The sequence below is a fragment of the Scyliorhinus torazame genome, chromosome 15 (assembly GCF_047496885.1).
Source record: "Scyliorhinus torazame isolate Kashiwa2021f chromosome 15, sScyTor2.1, whole genome shotgun sequence".
In the NCBI taxonomy this organism is placed as follows: domain Eukaryota; kingdom Metazoa; phylum Chordata; class Chondrichthyes; order Carcharhiniformes; family Scyliorhinidae; genus Scyliorhinus; species Scyliorhinus torazame.
In genome coordinates, this window is record NC_092721.1 from 155,113,177 (window position 1) to 155,139,837 (window position 26,661).

The following is a 26,661-nucleotide window of genomic DNA, read 5'->3' on the forward strand; positions in this document are numbered from 1 at the left end:
CGACTGCCCCGTCCCCGGGACCCAGCCCCGCCGCTCTGGCTTCCCCGTCCCCGGGACCCAGCCCCGCCGCTCCGACTGCTCCGTGCTCCAGACCCAGCCCTGCCGCTCCGACTGCCCCGTCCCCGGGACCCAGCCCCACCGCTCCGACTGCCTCGTCCCCGGGACCCAGCCCCGCCGCTCCGACTGCTCCGTGCTCCAGACCCAGCCCTGCCGCTCCGACTGCCCCGTCCCCGGGACCCAGCCCCGCCGCTCCGACTGCCCCGTCCCCGGGACCCAGCCCCGCCGCTCCGACTGCCTCGTCCCCGGGACCCAGCCCCGCCGCTCCGACTGCTCCGTGCTCCAGACCCAGCCCCGCCGCTCCGACTGCCTCGTCCCCGGGACCCAGCCCCGCCGCTCCGACTGCTCCGTGCTCCAGACCCAGCCCCGCCGCTCCTACTGCCCCGTGCTCCGGACCCAGCCCCGCCGCTCCGACTGCCTCGTCCCCGGGACGCAGCCCCGCCGCTCCGACTGCCCCGTCCCCGGGACCCAGCCCCACCACTCCGACTGCCCCGTCCCCGGGACCCAGCCCCACCACTCCGACTGCCCCGTCCCCGGGACCCAGCCCCGCCGCTCCGACTGCCCCGTCCCCGGGACCCAGCCCCACCGCTCCGACTGCCCCCTCCCCAGGACCCAGCCCCGCCGCTCCGACTGCCTCGTCCCCGGGATCCAGCCCCGCCGCTCTGACTGCCCCGTCCCGGGGACCCAGCCCTGCCGCTCCGACTGCCCCGTCCCCGGGACCCAGCCCCGCCGCTCCGGCTGCCTCGTCCCCGGGACCCAGCCCTTCCGCTCCGACTGCCCCGTCCCCGGGACACAGCCCCGCCGCTCCGACTGCCCCGTCCCGGGGACCCAGCCCTGCCGCTCCGACTGCCCCGTCCCCGGGACCCAGCCCCGCCGCTCCGGCTGCCTCGTCCCCGGGACCCAGCCCTTCCGCTCCGACTGCCCCGTCCCCGGGACACAGCCCCGCCGCTCCGACTGCCCCGTCCCCGGGACCCAGCCCCACCGCTCCGACTGCCCCGTCCCCGGGACCCAGCCCCGCCGCTCCGACTGCCCCGTCCCCGGGACCCAGCCCTGCCGCTCCAACTGCCTCGTCCCCGGGACCCAGCCCCACCGCTCCGACTGCCCCGTCCCCGGGACCCAGCCCCAACTCTCCGACTGCCCCGTGCTCCAGATCCAGCCCCACCGCTCCGACTGCCCCGTGCTCCGGACCCAGCCCCTCTGCTCCGACTGCCCCGTCCCCGGGACCCAGCCCCGCCGCTCCGGCTGCCTCATGTTCCAGACCCAGCCCCGCCGCTCCGACTGCCCCGTGCTCCGGACCCAGCCCCTCCGCTCCGACTGCCCCGTCCCCAGGACCCAGCCCCTCCGCTCCGACTGCCCCGTCCCCGGGACCCAGCCCCGCCGCTCTGACTGCCCCGTCCCCAGGACCCAGCCCCTCCGCTCCGACTGCCCCGTCCCCGGGACCCAGCCCCACCGCTCCGACTGCCTCGTCCCCGGGACCCAGCCCCGCCGCTCCGACTGCTCCGTGCTCCAGACCCAGCCCTGCCGCTCCGACTGCCCTGTCCCCGGTATCCAGCCCCGCCGCTCCGACTGCCCCGTCCCCGGGACCCAGCCCCGCCGCTCCGACTGCCTCGTCCCCGGGACCCAGCCCCGCCGCTCCGACTGCCCCGTCCCGGGACTCAGCCCCGCCGCTCCGACTGCCCCGTCCCCGTGACCCAGCCCCGCCGCTCCGACTGCCTCGTCCCCGGGACCCAGCCCCGCCGCTCCGACTGCTCCGTGCTCCAGACCCAGCCCCGCCGCTCCTACTGCCCCGTGCTCCGGACCCAGCCCCGCCGCTCCGACTGCCTCGTCCCCGGGACGCAGCCCCGCCGCTCCGACTGCCCCGTCCCCGGGACCCAGCCCCACCACTCCGACTGCCCCGTCCCCGGGACCCAGCCCCACCACTCCGACTGCCCCGTCCCCGGGACCCAGCCCCGCCGCTCCGACTGCCCCGTCCCCGGGACCCAGCCCCACCACTCCGACTGCCCCGTCCCTGGGACCCAGCCCCGCCGCTCCGACTGCCCCGTCCCCGTGACCCAGCCCCGCCGCTCCGGCTTGCCCGTCCCCGTGACCCAGCCCCGCCGCTCCGACTGCTCCGTGCTCCGGACCCAGCCCCGCCGCTCCGACTGCACCGTCCCCGGGACCCAGCCCTGCCGCTCCGACTGCACCGTCCCCGGGACCCAGCCCTGCCGCTCCGGCTGCACCGTCCCCAGGACCCAGCCCCACCGCTCCGACTGCCTCGTCCCCGTGACCCAGCCCCGCCGCTCCGACTGCTCCGTGCTCCGGACCCAGCCCCGCCGCTCCGACTGCCCCGTCCCCGGGACCCAGCCCCGCCGCTCCGACTGCCCCGTGCTCCAGACCCAGCCCCGCCGCTCCGACTGCCCCGTCCCCGGGACCCAGCCTCGCCGCTCCGACTACCCCGTCCCCGGGACCCAGCCCCGCCGCTCCGACTGCCCCATGCCCAGGACCCAGCCTCGCCGCTCCGACTACCCCGTCCCCGGGACCCAGCCCCGCCGCTCCGACTGCCCCGTCCCGGGACTCAGCCCCGCCGCTCCGACTGCCCCGTGCTCCGGACCCAGCCCCGCCGCTCCGACTGCCCCATGCTCCGGACCCAGCCCCGCCGCTCCGACTGCCCCGTGCTCCGGACCCAGCCCCTCCGCTCCGACTGCCCCATCCCCGTGACCCAGCCCCGCCGCTCCGGCTTCCCCGTCCCCGTGACCCAGCCCCGCCGCTCCGACTGCTCCGTGCTCCGGACCCAGCCCCGCCGCTCCGACTGCACCGTCCCCGGGACCCAGCCCCGCCGCTCCGACTGCCCCGTGCTCCAGACCCAGCCTCGCCGCTCCGACTACCCCGTCCCCGGGACCCAGCCCCGCCGCTCCGACTGCCCCGTCCCCGGGACCGAGCCCCGCCGTTCCGACTGCCTCGTCCACGGGATCCAGCCCCGCCACTCCGACTGCCCCGTCCCCGGGATCCAGCCCCGCCGCTCCGACTGCTCCGTCCCTGGGACCCAGCCCCACCGCTCCGGCTTCCCCGTCCCCGTGACCCAGCCCCGCCGCTCCGGCTTCCCCGTCCCCGGGACCCAGCCCCACCGCTCCGACTGCCCCGTCCCCGGGACCCAGCCCCGCCGCTCCGACTTCCCCGTCCCCGGGACCCAGCCCCGCCGCTCCGACTGCCCCGTCCCCGGGACCCAGCCCCACCGCTCCGACTGCCCCGTCCCCGGGACCCAGCCCCGCCGCTCCGACTGCCCCGTCCCCGGGACCCAGCCCCGCCGCTCCGACTGCCCCGTCCCCGGGACCCAGCCCCGCCGCTCCGACTGCCCCGTCCCCGGGACCCAGCCCCACCGCTCCGACTGCCCCGTCCCCGGGACCCAGCACCGACTGCCCCGTCCCCGGGACCCAGCCCCGCTGCTCCGACTGCCCCGTCCCCGGGACCCAGCCCCGCCGCTCCGACTGCCCCGTCCCCGGGACCCAGCCCCACCGCTCCGACTGCCCCGTCCCCGGGACCCAGCCCCACCGCTCCGACTGCCCCGTCCCCGGGACCCAGCCCCACCGCTCCGACTGCCCCGTCCCCGGGACCCAGCCCCACCGCTCCGACTGCCCCGTGCTCCGGACCCAGCCCCACCGCTCCGACTGCCCCGTCCCCGGGACCCAGCCCCACCGCTCCGACTGCCCCGTCCCTGGGACCCAGCCCTGCCGCTCCGACTGCCCCGTCCCCGGGACCCAGCCCCACCGCTCCGACTGCCCCGTGCTCCGGACCCAGCCCCGCCGCTCCGACTGCCCCGTCCCTGGGACCCAGCCCTGCCGCTCCGACTGCCCCGTCCCCGGGACCCAGCCCCAGCGCTCCGACTGCCCCGTGCTCCGGACCCAGCCCCGCCGCTCCGACTGCCCCGTCCCTGGGACCCAGCCCTGCCGCTCCGACTGCCCCGTCCCCGGGACCCAGCCCCACCGCTCCGACTGCCCCGTCCCCGGGACCCAGCCCCACCGCTCCGACTGCCCCGTGCTCCGGACCCAGCCCCACCGCTCCGACTGCCCCGTCCCCGGGACCCAGCCCCACCGCTCCGACTGCCCCGTCCCTGGGACCCAGCCCTGCCGCTCCGACTGCCCCGTCCCCGGGACCCAGCCCCACCGCTCCGACTGCCCCGTGCTCCGGACCCAGCCCCGCCGCTCCGACTGCCCCGTCCCTGGGACCCAGCCCTGCCGCTCCGACTGCCCCGTCCCCGGGACCCAGCCCCAGCGCTCCGACTGCCCCGTGCTCCGGACCCAGCCCCGCCGCTCCGACTGCCCCGTCCCTGGGACCCAGCCCTGCCGCTCCGACTGCCCCGTGCTCCGGACCCAGCCCCGCTGCTCTGACTGCCCCGTCCCCGGGACCCAGCCCTGCCGCTCCGACTGCCCCGTGCTCCGGACCCAGCCCTGCGCTCTGACTGCCCCGTCCCCGGGACCCAGCCCTGCCGCTCCGACTGCCCCGTTCTCTGGACCCAGCCCCGCCGCTCCGACTGCCTCATCCCTGGGACCCAGCCCCACCGCTCCGACTGCCTCGTGCTCCCGACCCAGCCCCGCCGCTCCGACTGCCCCATGCCCAGGACCCAGCCCCGCCGCTCCGACTGCCCCGTGCCCGGACCCAGCCCCGCCGCTCCGACTGCCCCGTGCCCGGGACCCAGCCCCGCCGCTCCGACTGCCTTGTGCTTCCGACCCAGCCCCGCTGCTCCGACTGCCCCGTCCCCGGGACCCAGCCCCGCTGCTCCGACTGCCCCGTCCCCGGGACCCAGCCCTGCTGCTCCGACTGCCCCGTGCCCAGGACCCAGCCCCGCCGCTCCGACTGCCCCGACCCCAGGACCCAGCCCCGCTGCTCCGACTGCCCCGTGCCCAGGACCCAGCCCCGCCGCTCCGACTGCCCCGTGCCCGGGACCCAGCCCTGCTGCTCCGACTGCCCCGTGCTCCAGACCCAGCACCACCGCTCCGACTGCCTCATCCCTGGGACCCAGCCCCGCCGCTCCGACTGCCTCGTGTTCTGGACCCAGCCCCGCCGCTCCGACTGCCCCGTCCCCGGGACCCAGCCCCGCCGCTCCGACTGCCCCGTGCTCCGGACCCAGCCCCACCGCTCCGACTGCCTCGTGTTCCAGGGCCACTTCAAGGGAACTCCACTGATTACTGCCTATTAGATGCGTAGAGTCCACAACATAGAAAACGTCATTTGGCCCATGTGGGCATTCTTCTCTACATGAGCATGGGGTAGCACACTGGCACAGTGGTTTCCACTGCTGCCTCACAGTGCCAGGGACCCAGGTTCAATTCCGGACTCGCGTGACTGTGTGGAGTTTGCACTTTCTCCCCGTGTGTGCGTGGGTTTCCTCCGGGTGCTCCGGTTTCCTCCCACAGTCCAAAGATGTGCAGGTTAGGTGGAATCGCCATGCTAAATTGTCCCTTGGTGTCCAAAAGGTTAGGTGGGGTTATGGGAATAAGGTGGAGACGTGGGCCGGTACAGACTCGATGGGCTGAATGGCTTCCTGCACGGTAGGGATTCTATGAGGGTCCTGTCGACCTTCATCTATCCTTAATGGCAATCCTATTTTTCCTTCCTGCCTGTTTACTTTTCCCATAAATGCAACTATTCTGCTCATCTCAAAATCTGCTTGCGGTTATATGTTCCACATTCTTACCATTTTCAGTCAAGAAATTCTCCTGAATTACTGATTGGATTTATTAGGTGGAGTGAAATCAATTCCACTGTTCCATTGTGAATAATAATAATCTTTATTGTCTCAAGTAGGTTTACATTAACACTGCAATGAAGTTACTGTGAAAAGCCCCTAGTTGCCACATTCTGGCGCCTGTTTGGGTACACCGAGGGAGAATTTAGAATGTCCAATTCACCTAACCTGCACATCTTTGGACTGTGGGAGGAAACCGGAGCACCCGGAGGAATCCCACGGAGACACGGGGAGAACGTGCAGACTCCGCACAGACAGTGACCCAAGCTGGGAATCTAACCTGGGACCCTGGCGCTGTGAAGCAACAGTGCTAACCACTGTTCTACCGTGCCACCCAAACCATGTGTTTGAGAAGAACTTAAACATTAAGTCATAATCAAAGCTCAGATCAAATCTTTGGGATTATAATTACGTTGTGGTCCACTCCAGCAAAAACATGGCCAGAATTTGGCTGGATTAATTTCTCTGCTGAAGCAGCAACACAATGGTTCATATGGTGCCACCTGGTGGCAGGTGTGCAGTACTACACCATTAATAAACTAACTCGAAAGGAATTTGAGACGGTAAGAGAAAAAGTTGAAGTCTACCTTCACCTCTCTCCGTTTCACTGCTGTTTCTTTTTTTTCTTTTCGTTTCTTAAAATAAATTTTGAGTACCCAATTCACTTTTTTTCAATTAAGGGGCAATTTAGTGTGGCCAATCCACCTACCCTGCACGGCTTTGGTTTGTGGAGGCGAAACTCACGCAAACACGGGGAGAATGTGCAAACTCCACACGGACAGTGACCCAGAATCGGGATTGAACCTGGGACCTTGGGGCCGTGAGGCAGCAGTGCTAACCACTGCGCCACCGTGCTGCCCTTTCACTGCTGTTTCTAAGTAAAATACCGGTATATCAACAGTGCCATTTGCATCATACTGAAAGGCTTCGTCTCCAAAGGCAACCATTCAACTATATCACGCCCACACTAAATTGCATTAGGAGCACATTTACCTATTGAACAGTGAAATTCCAGGTTTGGTCTGGTCAATTTATAAAGCCAGTTGATTTCTGTCAAGGTGCTGATAGGAACACCGGCTGCCTCAACCTCCTTAAAATAGGAAGGAGAAAATCATCTACACGTATGAATGGGAATATTATTAGGCTGGATTGTGATGTCCTGCTACCTACTTTTGTATACATGTGTAAACAGTGTTAATGGATACTTTTAATTTGAATTTCTGGATCCGCACCTTTGTCAAAAACCTATCTCCGGACCAAGTTTTGTCGAAATCCAACACTTAGTAAGCATCCTTGCTGAAGCTGGGTAATTCTGTGCCTCAGCCGGCACTACTGCCACCTCTGGTCAGGAGGTGGAATCCACGTTTATATTCCTGTGTAGTCCTTTTTAAAAAATATTTTTTATTCTCCTCCTTTTTCACATTTTCTCCCAAATTTACACCCAACAATAAACAATAATCAGTAACGAATGTAATGTCAATCCCCATATCAACAACAACGATTCCATCCTCCCACCAAACCCCCGACATGAGCCCGCATGTTAACATAAACAAATGACAAAAAGGAATCAGGAATCACCCACCCCACCATTAACGCATACAGACCCCCTCCCCCCAACCCTCCCCGACCCAACCCCCCTAATGTTCGATGTGATCCAATTCTTGAAACTGCATAGTGAATAACGCCCATGAATTGTAGAACCCCTCCATCCTTCCCCTCAGTTCAAATTTGACCTTTTCAAGTATCAAGAATTCCAGCAGGTCCCCCCGCCACGCCAGGGCACAGGGTGGAGAGGTTGATCTCCACCCTAACAGGATCCGCCTTCGGGCGATCAACGAGGCAAAGGCTACAACATCTGCCTCCGTGCCCGTTTCCAACCCAGGCTGGTCCGACACCCCGAATATGGCCTCCCGAGGGCCCTGGTCCAGTTTCACGTGCACCACTTTAGAGATTACCCTAAACACCTCCTTCCATTAATCCTCCAGCTTTGGACAGGACCAAAACATATGAACGTGCTTTGCCCCCCCCCCACCCCCCCGGCAACGTTCACACACATCTTCTACCCTTTCAAAGAGCCAGCTCATCCTCACCCTTGTAAGGTGCGCTCTATACACCACCTTCAGCTGTATCAGCCCCAACCTCGCGCACGACGTGGAGGCGTTCACCCTCCGGAGCACCTCGCACCAGAACCCCTCCTCCATACCCTCTCCCAACTCTTCCTGATGGAATGCTGCTGCATTGGAGAAGGTCATCCTTGAGGATGTTAACCTCGATGTCCCTGTTCAGGTGGAAGTTAAAGGGTACCATGGATGTTATTCCAAAACTAGTGGTGTCCTTGGCAACATCAATCTCACCCTATACTATCAAAAATGAATCTTGATTGGTCATTCAACTCATTACTGTTTTTGGAATGCTAATTCGAATTGCAGTTGCACTTGCCTGCATTACAATAACTAAAATAATTTATGAATGAGCAAAATACTGCAGATGCTGGATATCTGAAATAAAAACAAAATGCAGGAAGAGGAATCAATAGACATGTTAAACTAGTTCTCCTTCCACAGGAAGCGCCGGTCTCCGTCTCGATACACGCCGCCTGATCCAGCGCCGCGTGCAAATGGTGTCCGGCCTGCGGCCAAACGAGTCCGACGCCCTCCTTCGCCAGGGTTTTCGGTGGATTCCTTCGACTTTGGGGGGGAGGGATGTTTTAACCTGCCTACTTACCATTGTCTGGGGACTAATGACTATCCCACAATCCTGTGGGAGTATGAGCTTCCCCAATGAGGGGGGCGGAGAAACCACTAGTAAACTCCTAGTATGAATAAAGCTGGCCAGTTCAGGAACCAGCAGGAAGGAGTATGTAGCAAGGGAGGTTACTGCTACTGTTATGTATATATGTTATAGTAAATAAATGTTATTACTTTGTATCCTTAAAACTCGTGCTGGATTCTTCGTGGCCCTTACAAAACTGCCATACCAGCTGACTTTTTCCCATCATTTTCTATTTGAAATTATTATGTGAAGTACGTTAAAATATTTTGAAGTAGAGATATTTGTTATATAAGTGCAAGCATTTCTTCTTGCCATCGCAAACAATATAATTAAACTTAATTTTGGCATTTTTAAATAGATTTTGGAAGTGTCTCTCATACCATAAGCTGGAGTAATTCTATCCTGAATGAAGTTTCTTCTTGTGTATTTGTGCAAGTATTGGTACTTTTTTATTTAATGTAAATGCTTTTTGACCTAAAGATGGCACCAAATCTCATTTTGATCTTTCAATAAATGCAGAGCGTAACCAATCAGTAACATTCCAACTAGTTATTTTTCTACAGGGTAATGGGTGTTCCCTACAGCAGTCTTAGTACTACCCTCAACACAGTTACGGTGCTGTGAATGTTTTAAGCCATCAATGTTTTCAATATTTAAGTCTTTCATAAAAGAACATGACATTGTGTTAGGTATTTAAAATACCTTTTAGATCAACTTTTAGATCAAAAAATTAAAAGTAATTAAGATCAACATGTGTTTGTTGATTTTTTATTTTTCAAAGCAATTATCAAAGATGGCAGCCCATGTCTACTTGTGCAATGACTGATTGTGGAACAGATGAAGTGAAGGGGTAGCATATTGTGCAAAGTTAGCTACAATTTGTTCAGTGTAGACTCTGACAAATATGCAGATGAGATGTGGTTTCCTCTTCCTGTTCCTCTACTTGAGAAAAGAACATAAATATTCAACTGTAGTTTCAGGCTATAGTGCCTAGTTTTGCTATTGATCATAAGTGTCTTGGGCCTCGGCAAAACATTTGTGTTGATAAGTTTAACATTTAGAAACCATTGCTTGTATTTTGTTTGTCAAACTTGAAAGATTATTTCACACCTTTGCTTCCTTTATTGCCCCTCTGCCCTTTGAGCTAAAGGACAACAATCAAATCTGTCCCTAATTCTCAACCACTCTACAGCCAGATATTTAGGAACTGTATGAAAGTAGCAAGGGGTGGTTCAGTCTCATATTTTGTGCGACCTATCTCAAGTGCCAATTTTCTTTCCCTGCAGTCTCTCTGCCCTGTGACCAGGAACTTGTGGTATGAACCCATTCGAAAGAGGAGCATAAGTTTCCTGCGTTAAAAATGGTTTCATGCTCATCGTTTTGAAAGTATTTTGTACAAACAAATTGAGAAGAATGTTACAAAATAAAAGGGGTGGGTGCATACAATTTTGGTACAGGTGACTTGATGAATCTGGAGCACGCAGGAATTCAAAACACTCGATGTACCGTGCTGCATAGTGTAGATTTTACAAAAAAATTATAAATCTTTGTGTTTCTGCTAAAAGGCCAATTTTAAGGAATGGAATTAAAAAGCAGAGAAATTAAACTTGCACAGAACATTTGTTAGACCACACTTGTGCACGATTCTGGTATCCATCTTATAGAAAAGGTACAGTGACACTGGAGAATGTGTGAAAAAGATTGACAAAATAGGTCCCTAAATTAGTGCAGCTTCCAGGAAAGGCTGAACAGGCTGGGACTCACTTTCCTAGAAAGGAAATGGCTGAGGGGTATCATCTAAACTATGGAAGAGCTTGTTAGGGTGGGGGAAGAGGATTTTCCAGATGCATCTACATTCATATCGAAATATTTTACAAAAGTTATAAGGAAGTCCTTGCGTTGAGAGGAGTAAATGTTGATGACTTGTGGCTGATGCAATTCTTTTCAGTTATTGTTGGATTCTGCTGACAGTTGATTCTCTGTTTCAGGGGTCCGGCAGTTCGATTGGGGGATTTCAGTTTTTTTCCAGCTGTAATCCTTTGCAGGCCCTGCCTTGGTCACTGGCATTACCTTCAGTATATGAAGTAACTCCCAGCTGCTGTTCCTCAGCACGCACACACATACAGCAACCAGCAGGCAGGCAGAGAGAGAGAGAGAGGCAGAATCACAGAAGAATGTTCCGCAGGCAGGCCAGCACAGATGTGTATTCCAAGTGACTGCTCTGTACTCATCTGTCTAGGCCAGGGGCCTTGAAATTAGATAGGCATTACATCCCTTTGTCTTCCAGAGTTGGAAAACAGTCTTAGGATCTTTTTTATAAGTACTTGAGTTGCTTGGAAGCCTCATTACATTTCCCATTGTTCCATAGTGACGCCCTGTAGCCATTCCTGTCAGTGGTCAATGGTACATTCACCGGCCATCTTAGGCGTCTTATGTCCATTTTTAAAAATCAAAGAACTCGGTCCTTTTAAAGTCCGACGTTTCCGTGTATGAGTCACATCATTTTATCTCCATCCCCATAACTCTTCCACACCTCATGGAAATGAGATTCTCATTTCATTACAAAAAGGAGGAATTTTTAAAATAAAATAACAAAACTCTCTCTCGCACACATTTGTTCTCTTCACAATGGTCGATACCCAGATGATCCCAAACTGTTTGTACCTTATCCTAAACTGGATAACCTGCTTGCAATTTTTTTTTCCTAAGCATTCAGCTTGGTGTCAAAGGGCCCAATTTTCCCACCCCGTTGCACCCAGCACCCATCCCATTGTGCTGGGTGAATAGCGGGAGAGGCAAAAATTGAGATCCGCGAACCATTTTGCAATTCACCTGGCCCGTTCCCAATGGCAAGGTCCAGATCTCGGACAAAAATGGTGAGAAGCCTAATCTGCGTTCATTAACGAGATTGAAGTCAAATGTAGTGGCCTCCCGGGTGTCACATGGGCGTTGTTTCCTCTATAAAAACAGGAACCTGGCGCAATGGCTACCGAGGGGAAGTGAGGAGGTGGGTAGCCATTTCCAGTTACTGGCATGTAGCTCACTGGAGTTTCTGCTTCAGTGCTCGGGGCGAGGGTTGTTTTGAGGGTTGGAGGAGGCCAGGTCTGGTTCATCCCTGGGCAGGAGATAGGGGGGCAGCAGGTGCCCTGTCTGAGAGGATGATTAGTGGACTGGATGTTCTGTAAACCTTGATACCTGAACAGTGCGCCTGTAATTCAGGTGCATCAGCACCATAGAGGCAGCTGTTAACAATCAAACACTGACGAGCTGGGCTTCACCACTGAGGATCCCCTCGCAGCCAAAGGGTAAGTGTCTGGATGAGCAGAGGGCAGCTGAGCACGGCCTCCATAATGTTCCCGGCAGAGGTCTGAGGCCTAGGGGTTCTTGATCAGCTGGGTGTGAGTGTGCAGAACAACATTTGCCAACACAATTTGCTCGCTGGATGGCACTCTGAGAGAAGACGGGACAGTCATGGCAGGGCGGGGAGGCTTGCGAGTTGTGAGGGTCCCGGGATGCAAGACTTCAAGTCATTTTTTCAGGTGAATTGCGCCCAAAGGTATTCTTTCCTTATTGTCAGCTCCAGTTGGTAGCTCTATCAGCCCTTTGCTGTGACATTGGACTAAGTATCATCAATGGAGTTTGGCTATTGATTGGACTATTCCAGTCAGGTGTAACTCTGGGGCCTGTGAATTGGCTGGATCAGACCCAGGCATTTTTACAGGTTTGATTGACTTCCACCTCCTGTAGGAATTCTGGTTCCAACATTTTTTGTGAGCCTTTCATCAACTCAGTCCTATTTGAGGTTTAGAGCTTGTTTGATTACTTCTGGTTTATCAGAGAATACCCCTGCATTGATTTCCCTGTTAATCTCCACCTGATTGCCACACACTCTACCTTCCTGAGGACAGACTTTCCTCTTTTCCTCTTTTGTTTGAGGAGGGGGTCTTCCCCTAACATGTCCCATGTACATGGGGACACTATTGCTCTCAATGGAGGTGGCATTCTTGTTTTATCTGTTAGGTAGCTTATCGACTGGGTGAGGCATCACCCTCACTCTTTCAGGGGCCAATTTGGAAACAATTCTGCTCCACATTCACCGGCGTCTTGCCTGGGGCCTTTGGCGTTGGAGGTTGTATTGGGCTAACATGTTCCATGTCCTCCAGAACATCACTGTCTTCTGGTGGAGGTTCAACTTCAGCTATGCTCCCTGTTGGCTTTTCAACTTGGGGAGGCATTTTTCTCACTTGCTCTGGGGTTATTTTGGAATCCATTGGCGAGACTTGGAAATTGGGCAAGCCAATACATTTTTTTTGCAGCGTTCAATAAGGACCAGGTGAATTCTGAGACCAGTAAGGAGACAGTGAGAGAGGTGCCACGCCCAGCTGTAGAGTTAGAGTTACTGGAAGTTAGAACGGTCAAAGACAGGCCAGCATTAACAAAAGAGGTCCACGAGTGACGTGTACATTTTCAAAGGGATGATAGGAGTGGGTCAATGATCTGTTTGGCCTCCAAATTCAGAAAGTTGGGTCTGGGCAGACAGACTTGCCCAGCATTGGTACAGGCTTCTTTGGATCTAACTCTGGGAAAGGTAGTTTCCCTGACAATGGAGTGTCTGTTTGGGTCCTTTTTGGGATCCCTTTCCTAAAACATCAGACAGCCGGACCTCCTGCTCACCTGGCAGGGGCTTGGTCTTCCCTCTTGGTAGAGTGCTTTGCCTGAGGTCCAATCTTCCTGTGTCTCTGTTCTGACCCCTGTCTTTGGGGATATATTCACTCACAGGCTTTGGGCTAGCTTCAGCTAAGTGGGGCGTCATCCTCATTCTTCCTTGGCCTATTTGGGGATTTTCCTGTTCCCCATTTAAATTTGCCATGAAGCCATTGTCCTGGAAATTTGTGTTCCCTTAGCCTGTTCCATATCTCCCGGAACATTATTGCGTTCAGCCCCAACTATATTCTTGTGGCTTTTCAACCTGGTGGAGTATCTCCATCACTATTTGTATCTCAGTTTGGGGACTCCTCTCATCCCCATTTATATCCACTATGAAACACTCTGCCAAACACATAATTGACTCATTCCTATCATCCCTTTGAAAATGTACACGTCACTCGTGGACCTCCTTTGTTAATGCTGGCCTGTCTTTGACCCTTCTAACTTCCAGTAACTCTAACTCTACAGCTGGGCATGGCACCTCTCTCACTGTCTCCTTACTGGTCTCAGAATTCACCTGGTCCCTCTTGAATGCTGCAAAAAAATGTATTGGCTTGCCCAATTTCCAAGTCATCCTTTCCCAGTCATCCTCTTTTCCGGGCTTAAATTCCACTGGTCTCGCCTGGACCTTTGAGACCTGCACAAACCTACTTGATTGACCGTATTACATCCCAGGAGCTGTCCTTAGCTCCAACAACCCCCACCCCGGGTTCTATCGTCTTTGGGGCTCCTGAACACTCTCTCTGTCCTGCTGCAGACTTTAGCTGCATGTCTTTGGCCTCTTAGATGGCAAGTAACCCTTGCCTAGCCTCTCCAACCTTTGCTGCCCCCCTTAAGAACTCTGAAGCATTCTGGGTTTCCTCTGTTCTTCCCGATCCTGGCCGGCTGCCTCCACCTTTTTAGCTTCTTCTGACTCGAGGAATTTTTCCTGACTGCTCGGGAGTATTATTTTGTGGGATGCCTTGATGGCCTCTACCTCCCCGTCCAGTTCACGCATTCTTCTTTGATAAGTTTCCTCTCTTTCTCCTTCCGAAGTTCTAACAGCAATTCTATTTCCCTTTTGAAACCTTGCCTTACTTTTGCGATGTAATTTTCCAGACCCACATTGCAATACTGTTCATCTCACATTTGAGGGAATCTCTATTCCTAAATGTCTAGATGTCTCTTTTAACTTTTCAAGCGACAGAGCTTTTAAATCCTCCAAAGTAATCTCTCCGTCCGCTAGAAAAGCACTTGCTTCAAAAGTGGACTTTTTAAAACTTAATTTTACAGACTCAAGAAAGTATTTTTGCAGTTTCTTAAAATTGGTTTGTCTTTTTAAATCTAAATTTAGAGTACCCAATTCATTTTTTCCAATTAAGGGGTAATTTAGCGTGGCCAATCCACCTATCCCGCACATCTTTGGGTTGTGGGAGTGAAACCCACGCAAACACGGGGAGAATGTGCACACTCCACACGGACAGTGACCCAGAGACGGGATCGAACCTGGGGCTCTGCGCCAAGAGGCAGCAGTGCTATTAAAATCGGTTTCAAAGAACAATTTACTTCCCCACTCTATTTGTTTCTCCTCTGGGAAACAATGCTGGACTATGAGTCCCCAATTTGCTATCCCATCATGAATCCCCAATTTGGTTCCTGGACAAGCTTCCCAATTTGTTACAACCAGCTCCAGTTGGGATCCCCCAAAAGTTATTGCCCCGGCGGAGTACCCTTGATTTGTCACCATCCGGCTGGAATACCCCCCAACTAAATGCCACAAACCCGGGTGACGAGGGATGATTGGCTCCGTATCTTTATTTAACCCACCCTCTGCTGATCATAGAATGAGCCTTGAAAGGATTCCCATGCAGACACAGGGAGAACATTCAAACTCCAGTCACCCAAGGTCAGAATTGAACCTGGGTCTCTGATGCTGTGCTAACCACTGTGCCGCTAGTGGCAACAAAGGTTTAATTTAACAAGGTTCCCTTGCACTTGGGTACCTTTTCCAGGCCCAGTAGAAAAAGGAGCCAATTCAACCAGGTTTTCTTGAGTTAAGATAAGTTCATTAGCTGCTAAAATAAAGATGAGGAGAAATAATAAAACACATGCATTTACATTCATACAAATTAGAAATAAATATGTTTTAAAATTATACAGAAGTCCTTGAGTTGCGAGGAGTAGATAATGGAGGAGGTTAATAATGAGTTGCAGCTGATGTGATCCTTTTCAGTATAGTTGGCTTCTGCTGACGAATAGTTGATTCTCTGGCTCAGGGGTCCTCTTGTTCAATCGAGGGATTTCAGTCTTTTTTCCAGTTGCAATCCTTTCCAAGCCCTGCTTTGGTAGCATGGCCCTTTAAGGGATAATCCTTTGTGGGCCATATGACCCGCCCGGTGTCTATGGGGATGGAGCCCACAATTGTAGCTTATCTGATGTTTAGGTGCGGACCAGGCTGTTGGACTGTGGTCAGTAAAGCTTGGGAGTCGAGGGGCCTAAACTTGTGTAGGTGTTGTAGTGTTCTGCATATAAGGTTCTTCTTAGTTAAATAAATCAAGGTTGCCTGGTCTCTTGCCTCACAATACAACACCTACCTTGGTCACTGGTATTACCAGTGCAGTAACTCCCAGCTGCTGTTCCTCATGTGAACACACACTCAGAGCAACCGGCAGGCAGGCCGAGAGAGAGAGACAGAATCACTGAAGAATGTTCTGCCGGCAGGCCGGCACAGAAGCTTTACACCCCCAGATGGGGTTGGTATGTACCTATCTGACTGGGCCATTATAGCCAGCGACCTTGAGGTGAGATAGTCAATATGTCCCTTTGTCTTCCAGAGATGGTAATCAGTCTGAGAATGTTTTTTACAAGTACCTTGAATTGTCTGGATACTCAGGAAGATATGCCATTGTTTTGTAATGAGCCCCTGCAGCCATTCCTCTTGGTGGCTAATGGTGCAGTCATCAGCCATTTTTGGCATCTTGTGTCTATTTTTTAAAATATAGAACTCGAGTCCTATTAAAGTCCAATGTTTCCATGTATGACTGCAAGTTTTGCTTCATTGTCAGAACAATAGTCACTAAAAACTCCATTAGGAATTCAGGAGAAACTTATTTACCCCGAGAATGTATAAGGAATAGTTGAGGTGAATAGAATAGATGCATTCAAGGGGAAGTTAGATATGTTACGATCCTGGTTGATGTTATAACTGGTCGGGAAGATCCCAGAATGGAACCCTGGCTCAAAAGAATGTAACTTTCTTTTTGGGGGGTTGGGGGTAGCATTGTTGCTTTACAGCGCCAAGGTCCCAGGTTCGATTCCCGGCTTGGGTCATTGTCTGCACGTTCTCCTCATGTCTGCGTGGGTTTCCTCCCACAAGTCCCGAAAGATTTGCTGTTAGGTAATTTGGACATTTTGAATTCTCCCTCCGTGTACCCGAACAGGCGCCGGAATACAGCGACTAGGGGATTTTCACAGTAACTTCATTGCAGTGTAATGTAAGCCTACTTGTGACAATAAAGATTATTAATTAATCCCCTCCCTCTGGATGTCAGACCCATCTGTGACCCATGCAGGAGCCAATTGCATATTCTCAAACCCCACCATAACAGGAATAAAAAAATACAAAGTAAATACATGAGAACCCCAGATCTAGAAGTATGTTTCACATATACCACATAATGCCACACAATTCCAACCTCAGGCACAGTACAGAACTATCATCATTCCACATATTTATACTGAGAACCAACAGCTATAAATTCAGATTATGGTCAGTGTCGTCAGCACTTCTCAACACATTAAATGATTCAGGATTAAAAAAGGGAGATCTACCAGGAGCAAAAGGATAAAAGAGGACCAAGATACAACAATAAATCCGTATTCCTCTGGCGCATTCCCACCCCCATAAGACCATAAGACATAGGAGCGGAAGTAAGGCCATTCGGCCCATCGAGTCCACTCCACCATTCAATCATGGCTGATTTCAACTCCATTTACCCGCTCTCTCTCCATAGCCCTTAATTCCTCGAGAAATCAAGAATTTATCAACTTCTGTCTTAAAGACACTCAACGTCCCGGCCTCCACCGCCCTCTGTGGCAATGAATTCCACAGACCCACCACTCTCCAGCTGAAGAAATTTCTCCTCATCTCTGTTCTAAAGTGACTCCCTTTTATTCTAAGGCTGTGCCCCCGGGTCCTAGTCTTCCCTGCTAATGGAAACAACTTCCCTACGTCCACCCTATCTAAGCCATTCATTATCTTGTAAGTTTCTATTAGATCTCCCCTCAACTTCCTAAACTCCAATGAATATAATCCCAGGATCCTCAGATGTTCATCGTATGTTAGGCCGACCATTCCTGGGATCATCCGTGTGAATCTCCGCTGGACCCGTGTGCCAGTGTGTCCTTCCTGAGGTGTGGGGCCCAAAATTGCTCACAGTATTCTAAATTGGGCCTAACTAATGCTTTATAAAGCTTCCGAAGTACATCCCTGCTTTTATATTCCAAGCCTCTTGAGGTAAATGACAACATTGCATTTGCTTTCTTAATTACGGACTCAACCTGCAAGTTTACCTTTAGAGAATCCTGGACTAGGACTCCCAAGTCCCTTTGCACTTCAGCATTATGAATTTTGTCACCGTTTAGAAAATAGTCCACGCCTCTCTTCTTTTTTCCAAAGTGCAAGACCTCGCACTTGCCCACGTTGAATTTCATCAGCCATTTCTTGGACCACTCTCCTAAACTGTCAAATGATGAAGAAGAGAAAAAGCTGCTCGTTCAGATAAGGGGGCATTCAAATCATAAGTGGGGAGGGAGGGCAACAGGATATCAACCACAGTACAGGAACCAGATCAATCCCACACCCTTGTGCGCCCAGGAATCAATAAACCAAACACTTCGCCTCTCAGGATGGCCCTAATAAGTGCCCTCAAGAAGGGATGTCCCAAGCATAAGAGGGCAACAGGATATCAATCACAGCAGGAGACTGGCCTAGTCCAGCACACTAAGACAAAGGTGTCAATATCCCCAGCACATGACAGGGCTAATCACTCAGCCGGCCCTGCACCTCACTAACCACACCCAGGGCACCGCACCAGCCCCCTGCCACTAGAAAAATCACAGCAATCTCGACCGAGGAGACTCCATAACCGGGGTCAAGACACCCAAAATGTGGGGGTCTTAGGAGGGGGATTGATGCTCTCCACCCCGGGACAATAAGAGGAACTCCCCTAACTCAAAACAGAACCAAAACAAGGCTTATAACAGCATGTTGCTTACCCATGTGTAGAAGAAAAAAACACTATGGGAAAATGCCCGAGTAAACCAAGAACATTAGAAACAGACCAGTACTGCATGCCATTGCAAAATGGGTATTAGGACAACAGCAACAAAAATAGTGCCTCCTCATGAAAGTCCCAACCACAATGAGGAGGACACTCAGGAAACCAATATTTAAGACCATCCGGAGTAGGGCACGGTGGCACAGTGGTTAGCATTGCTGCCTCACAGCGCCAGGGACCCGGGTTCAATTCCGGCCTCGAATGACTATGTGGAGTTTGTACGTTCTCCCCGTGTCTGTGTGGGTTTCCTCCGGCTGCCCCGGTTTCCTCCCACAGTCCAAAGACGTACGGGGTAGGTGGATTGGCCATGATAAATTGGCCCTTAGTCTCCAGAGGTGTGAAGGTTAGGTTATGGGGTTGCAGGGATTGGGTGGGACATGGTTCGATGCAGACTCGGTGGGCCGAATGGCCTCCTACTGCACTGTAGGGATTCTATTCTATTCTATTCTAACTCCCCCTCAAGCCCACCTCCAAGCCGAAGAAGGGCTCTGAGGTATAGCAGACATGCTCCCACTACAACAAATTGAACAGGGATAAACTGACCACACCCAGGCATACGCAATCGCTCATTTCCCTGTACCTACAGCCCAAAAAATGGCAACCACAAAAAGGAATCAGAAGGAACCCAGTCCTCTCCAGGATACATACACAGGCCTTCGAAGGAGACAAGCACCGATTCTCAAAATTCAAAGCAACAAAAAATGAAAACCCGAGACAATTAGCATTATCCGGGGGCTTTCCTCAATTCAAGTGAGGACTTGTCTAACCCTACCACCCACCACCACGTCAACCATCCACCCCTCACCTCGCTGTGGCTGCACCCATCTTCTCCATAAACAAGATAAGAGGTGTCTAAAATGCACCCCTTTTCATGGGTGAAAAGATCACAGCACATTAAAAAAAGGATAGGACTGAGCACAAACCACCTATCACGTCACCCAAAAAATATGGCTTTTGCTAAAATAAGATAACACGCAATCCTCGATTTCAAGCTCAAACATCATACACCCTTGTTAGGGGAACGACACTAACATGAAATTAACAGCGTAATCACAAGGGAATAAAGTTCTGGATTATTGATGAACTGCAGGATAATGTAGCATCTATGTTGCTTGAAAATGCCAAGGCATCTTTGCCTCCGCTACGCAGTCGCCCCGATTTCCAGGCAGTGAGGAACCTAGGCCCTGGCTGGGGATGGAACGAGAATGACTTGATATGGCCAGCCACCTCCAACCCTTCACAACGTGCATTGCGGACAGGACAACACAAGACTGGTGGTAGAGGCCTCCAACTGACCCCAGGGCTCGATGACGATGACCAGATGCAATGTGCTCCGTCGAACCTGATGCACCAGCCTTCAGATTAAGATTACAAGAGCAACGCAGATGCAAAGATCTTGGCAAAATCCCTGGCAAAGCAGCTGGAGAGCTGTGGGCCAGAGGTCGGTGCGGAGGACCAGGCGGGCTTTGTCAAGGGCAGGCAGCTAACAACAAACATCAGGCCCATGCAGAACATGATAATGAACCCCTCCGGAGAGAGAACACCAGAAGTGATCATCTCCCTGGATGCAGAAAACGCCTTCGACAGAGTTGAGGGGGGTGCTTCGTCCCAAGAGCTATATCGAGCTGCTTCTTGAAAACATACGGGGTGGGTTTCTCAGTTTCTGAGACTAAGTATTGACGCCGGCGCAGAATGCGTGGACATCTATGACAGCAAATCTGCCGCCACACCTGACCGATGCTGCTATTGTTAAGGGGCTAGCACTGGCGCCACGTGGGACACAATTGATTCCAATGAGAAACGGTGCCGGATTTGCCGGTTTTGCAATTGACACTCAGGAGGCTGACAAGCTGCAGCCGCATATACACATTTCACTCCCCACACACCAGCCCAGCCAACAAGATGGCAGCAAGAAGCGCGGCCCCACGCTCCACGGATGCCAAGCTGGAGACCCTCCTGGGCGAGATGGAGGAGAGACGGATGACATTGAACCTTGGCCCGGGAAGGAGGCTGCCAGCCGTCACCATTTGCCATGCCTGGGTGCAGGTGCCAGAGGCGGTGAGCGCCATCAGTATCACCGTCCAGACCGGACAGCAGTGCCGCCAAAATCTACATGTTCTGCTCAGGGTGGCCAGGGTGAGTAGGCAACACTGTGCCCCTGACACCAACCCTCATTGCACGCAACCGTAACCTGACACCCTCACAGCCGAAATCCCACCTTGCACCACATGTCGGCACCCATACGGTGCCCATGGCTGAGTGGTCTGGCCCCTGAGGCCACCAGCTACCCAGCTGCATCCGTCGGACTGTCTAACAGCACCACACCCCCGCCCCCAAGAGAAGGTCACCCACAACCGCCGGGAGCAGGAGGAGACAGGAAGGGGACCACCGGACCTGCGGCCCCCCACTGTGGCAGAGCAGAGGCCCTGAACATGGTCGGCGGCCCGGAGGAAAGGGAGGTCGCCAAGGTGGAGTTTGGCTGTGGGCAAGGAAGTGAGACCCCGCCGAGTTGCGGTTCTCCGTGTCAAACCCACCCCCCCCAACACCATCCCCACACCATCAACTCCCCACCACCCTCACCCCCCCAGCACCCTCACCTGCCACCATTCTTACCCCCACCCCACAAAACTTTCACCCCTACCCTCATTGCCACCCGGGACAGGGGAGCCTCAGGAGATAGCTCTGCTCGCATCGCCGTTCCATGGAGTAGCCTGGGGGCCATCGGGCACCCTGAGGGATGAGGAGGTGATGGGGCCCAAGCCGGTGACTCCCGGCAGCGGGCAGAACAGGGCAGCACCACACCACCTGGGACACCCATCCAGGCCCGGTTGCCCGGGAAGACGGCCGCCAATGGGGATCCACGTCGCAGGGCGGGAATCATAGCCGGCTGCCTCCACTCCTGCTGTACCATCTGGGGAAACACCAAGACTCGGCATTAGGGTCCGTGACTAGAAAGTGAGACACTAGTTAAGTTGGCACGGGTGCAGGACACAGCATTAGTTATAGGGGCTAGGGCACAAGTCAGTATAGATGCTGTCACATTAAACACCTGTTCACACTGCTACAACCTGTCTCGGTGCTCTGTCAGATGGGTGTGAGGGGTGGGCTGGCCATTCTCACCACCGTCACCCTAAGGGTCTATCGAATGGTGCGATGGAATGGCCAGCTCACATGCAGGGATCAACCAGGTGGACGGTGGAAAGTGCTACCGTGGGAAGGAGTCCGACATTGTCAGACGATGTGGAGCACCAGAGCTCATCGCAGAGCGGGTTGTCATCATCCTCCATCCCATGGACCAGACCCGCTGTTACTGCCAACCCAGGGCCCCTACCCCATAGGGCATCATCCTGGAGGGCTCCTCCAGAGCAGTCCAGGCACCTGTACTGCTTCTTCAGGATGCTGAAGCACCGCTCGATCATGCTCCTGGTCTCTGCATGGGCGTCGTTGTTGTGGGTCTCCGCGTCAGTCTGTGGTCAGCCGGAGTCTTCGACGGCATGCCCGGTCCGGCAGGTCCTCGAATGACAGGCGTTGCCAGTACACATGAGGCCTCATGCGGAGCCTCATTCTTCCTCGCCTGTTAGGTCGCTGGCTCTCCATCCTTGGTGGCTGCCTCCTGTCCTTCTGCACATGTTCCGCTGCTTCATGCTCCGCTGCTGCAGCTTCCCCCTCCTCGAGCAGCTCCAGCTCATACAGCCAGAGGGCATCCCCTGGGGCTGCGGCAACTAGCAGGAAGGCCACCATTGCTGGTTGAATTCCAATATCCATTGCCGGCAGGGGGTGAAAGGCCGACATGTTAGCATGGTGCGTACCCCCGTGCCCACCAGGTACAACCGGCTACATGGTGTCCCCGGTTGACACTGCGGTCTCTGTCCCCATATGTTCCCCCCCCATCTCTGCACCTCTGGCCCCGTCGGTGGCCAGCACCATGGGGGCCTCTGGCCCTGGTACCCATCCCTGCTGCCAGGAGTACTATCAGCTGGCACTGCCATTGCCAGCAGACCTGTAGGGGGCGACTATGAGCGTTGTCCTGGGTGGGCCGCCGGTCGCTGGCGTCCAGGTTGTGGGGGTGCGAAGGGTCGGCTGCTGGGCTGCGGGGGTGTGGGGACCAATAGAGCCGATGTCATTCTGCAGAACCAGAGGCCAAGGTGGGTGATCAGTGGGGTGCGCAGCAAGATAGCTGCCTTGCAGGCCGCGGCGGCCCGTGACTGGACACCACTGTTCCCCCTGTCAACCCCCCTCCCCTGGTCCTGGCAGAGCCCCCCACCCCAGCCAGCCCGGCCACTGTCCGGCCCCAAGCTGCGCCTCTCTGTGTCCTTCCTCCTCTCTCTCTCCCTCATCAGCCACAAAGCCAGTTTCATGAATTTTAAAAGCACAAATGAACCATGCCGTCGGGAACTCAGTCCATTGGAGGCGGAGAATTGCGGAGGCCCTGGAGAATACCAGGTCGGCCCGCTAATGATATGCAAACTGTGTTTACTGTATGTGCGTTCTGGAACCCATTGACACCGCTGTCGAGGTGACGGAGAATTGCGAATTAGTGTCCACCACGATTATGGCGTCCGAACCTATTCTCCGCCCAATTGCATTTCGCGATTTCAGCGTCAGCCAACGGAGAATCCCACGCACAATGTTTTGGTCTCAACTGCTTCCTGTGGTATCGAATTCCACAGGCTCACCAGTCTCCAGGTGAAGAAAGTTCTCCTCATCTCTGTCCGAAATGGTCTACCCCGAATCCTAAGACATTCTGGACAGCCCCACCATCAAGAACATCCTTCTTGCATCTACCCTGTCTCGACCTGTTAGAATTTCTTCTATGAGATCCCCTCTCATTGTGCTGAACTCCAGCGAATACAATCCTAACTGACTCAATCTCTCCTCATATGTCAGTTCTGCCATCCCTGGAATCAGTCTGGTAAACCTTCACCGCACTTCCTCTAGAGAAAGAACATCCTTCCTCAGATAAGGAAACCAAAGCTGCACACAATATTCCAGGTGTGGCCTCACCAAGGCCCTGTATAACTGCATCAAGACATTCCTGCTCCTGCACTGGAACCTTAAATCTTAAAGGAGAATAAAGGTGAAAACGATCCTTAGAAGGCAAATGCAGTTTTCAAGAAACGTATCTATAAATATATAATCAATTTCCTCAATAAACGCCTGGTGAAGCGAAGGGTTGTAAAATTAACTACATTTACACTAATAAATAACTAAACAACAATAATATTATAAATTATTTGTGGTAATTATTTTTACACGTCCAACGAAAAAGAATAACCTGCAGGGGTAAATGCTGTAGTTGACATTGTTGGAAAGACTCATTAACATTGAAAATCATTCAATCGATTTTTAAATTTGATTTTTTTTTCAAGTTTAAATTTTGATTTAAGTGAACAGCTGTTTCTGTCTAGCTTCAGCTGATCCTGGCCCTCCAACAGTGACCGTCATTGATAGATAGGTGGTGCATTTTTATTTACTTTAATTAAAATATGATCATCTAAAGGGACGATACATCACAATCGTAACTTGAACATTTTACAGTTTCATGCCTATTTTACAGTTAATGCAAGAGACCTAAATTTTGACCCCACCTTGGATGTTAATGGACTTTGCGTTTTTACAATCTAAGCACACATCTGTGCACCAAAAGATTAGAGCCCCAGCTCGACACTGAGACGTAAATTGGGATACTTATCAAATTTAAATTAGTAAGACCACTTCTTAAATAAATAAAAGTGTTTCCGCCCGGTTTCGAACCGGGGACCTTTCGCGTGTTAGGCGAACGTGATAACCACTACACTACGGAAACCTGCCTGATGACAAGTTGGAGTTTGCTGCTCTATAAACGTTAATGAACCAAACTAGATTACTGTTAGTATCTACTGCCAATTACTCTGTTAATTACTCTTTAAACCTCACTCGGACTCAGTCCTGGATAGGAGGGACATGCCTGAAGTTAACAAGGTTTCACCAAAACAACAGGTTTCGTGTCAAACGACAAAAACACTTGCGTCCCTGGGTGGGCTCGAACCACCAACCTTTCGGTTAACAGCCGAACGCGCTAACCGATTGCGCCACAGAGACTACGCTAGGGAGATACCTCGAGGTAGAAGTTGAGTCGGATGCGGCTCATCTGTTCAGTCTGTGATATTGCGGCGATCTGGCTCTCCCGGGAGAATCAATGGGATCCAGTTCTCAAGTCGGGTGGATGGATTTCACGCTCAGTTGACTGGGTTGCGACAGCATTTCGGCAGATGGATGACAGCCAGTTGCCTATCAGAAGCTGCTGGCTTTTAAAAAAAACAACCAGGGCTGCCTGGAAACAGCAGAAAGTTGCTGCAAACACGGCATAATTTGACCCAGCTACCTGCAGATTACTTAGTTCACGAATGGCTGGATAAGGGAAAAATATAAAACGTCACCTGGAGACAATAGAAACATGTTGTAGAGAAAACAGGACAGGCAGAGGAACAAAATAATTAGGCAGAACAGCTAAGCATTTTCATATGAATTCTGAGACCACAAGCATATTACATACAAACATATTAATATCAAAAACATTTATATAGCGCCTTTAAGATAATAAAACAGACCAAGGAGTTATATAATCATAGAATGAAACACATATGGACACCATTGGGCTTGTCCTTGCCAACTCCTAAAACAGAATTTGTGTCACATAAGGAGATATTAGGTCAAAGTTGTAGTTTTTAGGAGCTTATTAAAGGGGGAAGGTAGGTTAAAGAGATGGAGGGCTGTCGAGGGGTAATTCCACTGTTGGGGCCCTGGCAACTGAATGCACAGTGGAGCATTAAAATTCTCTGAAGGAGCAATTCGTCTCGTGTCACTCCCCTGCCTTCTCCCTGTAGCCCTGCAGATAAGCCGAATGAAGTAGAGGTGGAAACAGGCGGTCATGGCGATGGTTTGGAACTTTCCTTGGGAGTCAAGGTTGCAAACAGACTGGTTTAATTTCAGACTATTACAAGGGAGAGGGATGAAGTCAGCAGCTAAGGAGTGGAGTAATAAATCTAATAAATAAAGGTAAATGTGCGGGCCAGAATCACATTATAGTAAGAGTGCAAAACATCACAACATTGCGTCATAGTGACAATATAAAATGTGCTGCATCCAAAACTTCAAAACAGTTCGTGAAGCATTTCACACCCTTCAGGGACTTACAGCACAAAGCGATTGCATTAAGTGTAGAAATGAGTGTGATTAAATATGTGGCATCGACAGCCTCAGCACAGAGGTGATTGCATTTAATGTGCTGCACAGCATAAACATGCTCCATCCAGAGCCACTGCTTAACGTCTGCGTTACATGTGCTGCATCCAGAGCCAAATCACATAACGACTGAGTTAGGTGTCCACACACTGAACCGTTGTGATAGCTGAAAACAGAATTCCCCTTTAATAAACACGATGCATAAGATAAGCGACCTAGAGAATTAGCAGCGTCTGCATTAAATGCAGCACAACTCAGAGCTCCAATCGGCAGCCTTCTCGCTGATAGTACCTGTTGCTGCGTTACTTTTCTCCAAGGCGCCCTCTACCCTCACTCTGAAATTGCTCTGTGCTCTTCACGCTGCAGCGATCCCCGCTGGCCTGACCCTCCACTGGCACTCAACTCCACCAATGCTTTCTTTAAAAGTTCCGAACAAAAGCGGAGAATATCGTTCGAATGTAAGCGTTCTCAGCAATATACCCTAAATGCTGAATAAAAAGAAGTGGCGGTAAAGCATAGCCTCAGAATTTGAAAAAAAAAGCATGAATGGTAATTTGACAAAATGTAGATTCCCATACCGGGAGTCGAACCCGGGCCGCCTGGGTGAAAACCAGGAATCCTAACCGCTAGACCATATGGGACGCTGAAAAATCTTGCTCTAGTTTACAAATTGTTGTTAATGCTTCCGGTGACCTTACACTCCATCTTTATTTAGATTCACAGAGAGGCTTATTTAAAGACTTTTGATACTATGTACTAATGTGATCAGTTTCTTACAAAACAGCTAAATTGCATTTAGCCATGCCTGTACTAGGTACATGCTGGTACCAGTAATCACTTTGCCTCAATTGAAACTTATTA

General features: G+C 53.2%; 3 non-coding genes across 3 annotated transcripts; all 3 read right to left on the reverse strand.

Moving 5' to 3' along the window:
* Window positions 1-24,309: 24,309 nt before the first annotated feature.
* trnav-aac (transfer RNA valine (anticodon AAC)) lies at window positions 24,310-24,382 on the reverse strand. The gene has a single exon. It is a non-coding gene; the product is annotated as a tRNA-Val (tRNA).
* A 201-nt stretch (window positions 24,383-24,583) lies between these two features.
* trnan-guu (transfer RNA asparagine (anticodon GUU)) lies at window positions 24,584-24,657 on the reverse strand. The gene has a single exon. It is a non-coding gene; the product is annotated as a tRNA-Asn (tRNA).
* A 1,712-nt stretch (window positions 24,658-26,369) lies between these two features.
* Window positions 26,370-26,441, reverse strand: trnae-uuc (transfer RNA glutamic acid (anticodon UUC)). The gene has a single exon. It is a non-coding gene; the product is annotated as a tRNA-Glu (tRNA).
* Window positions 26,442-26,661: the final 220 nt, after the last annotated feature.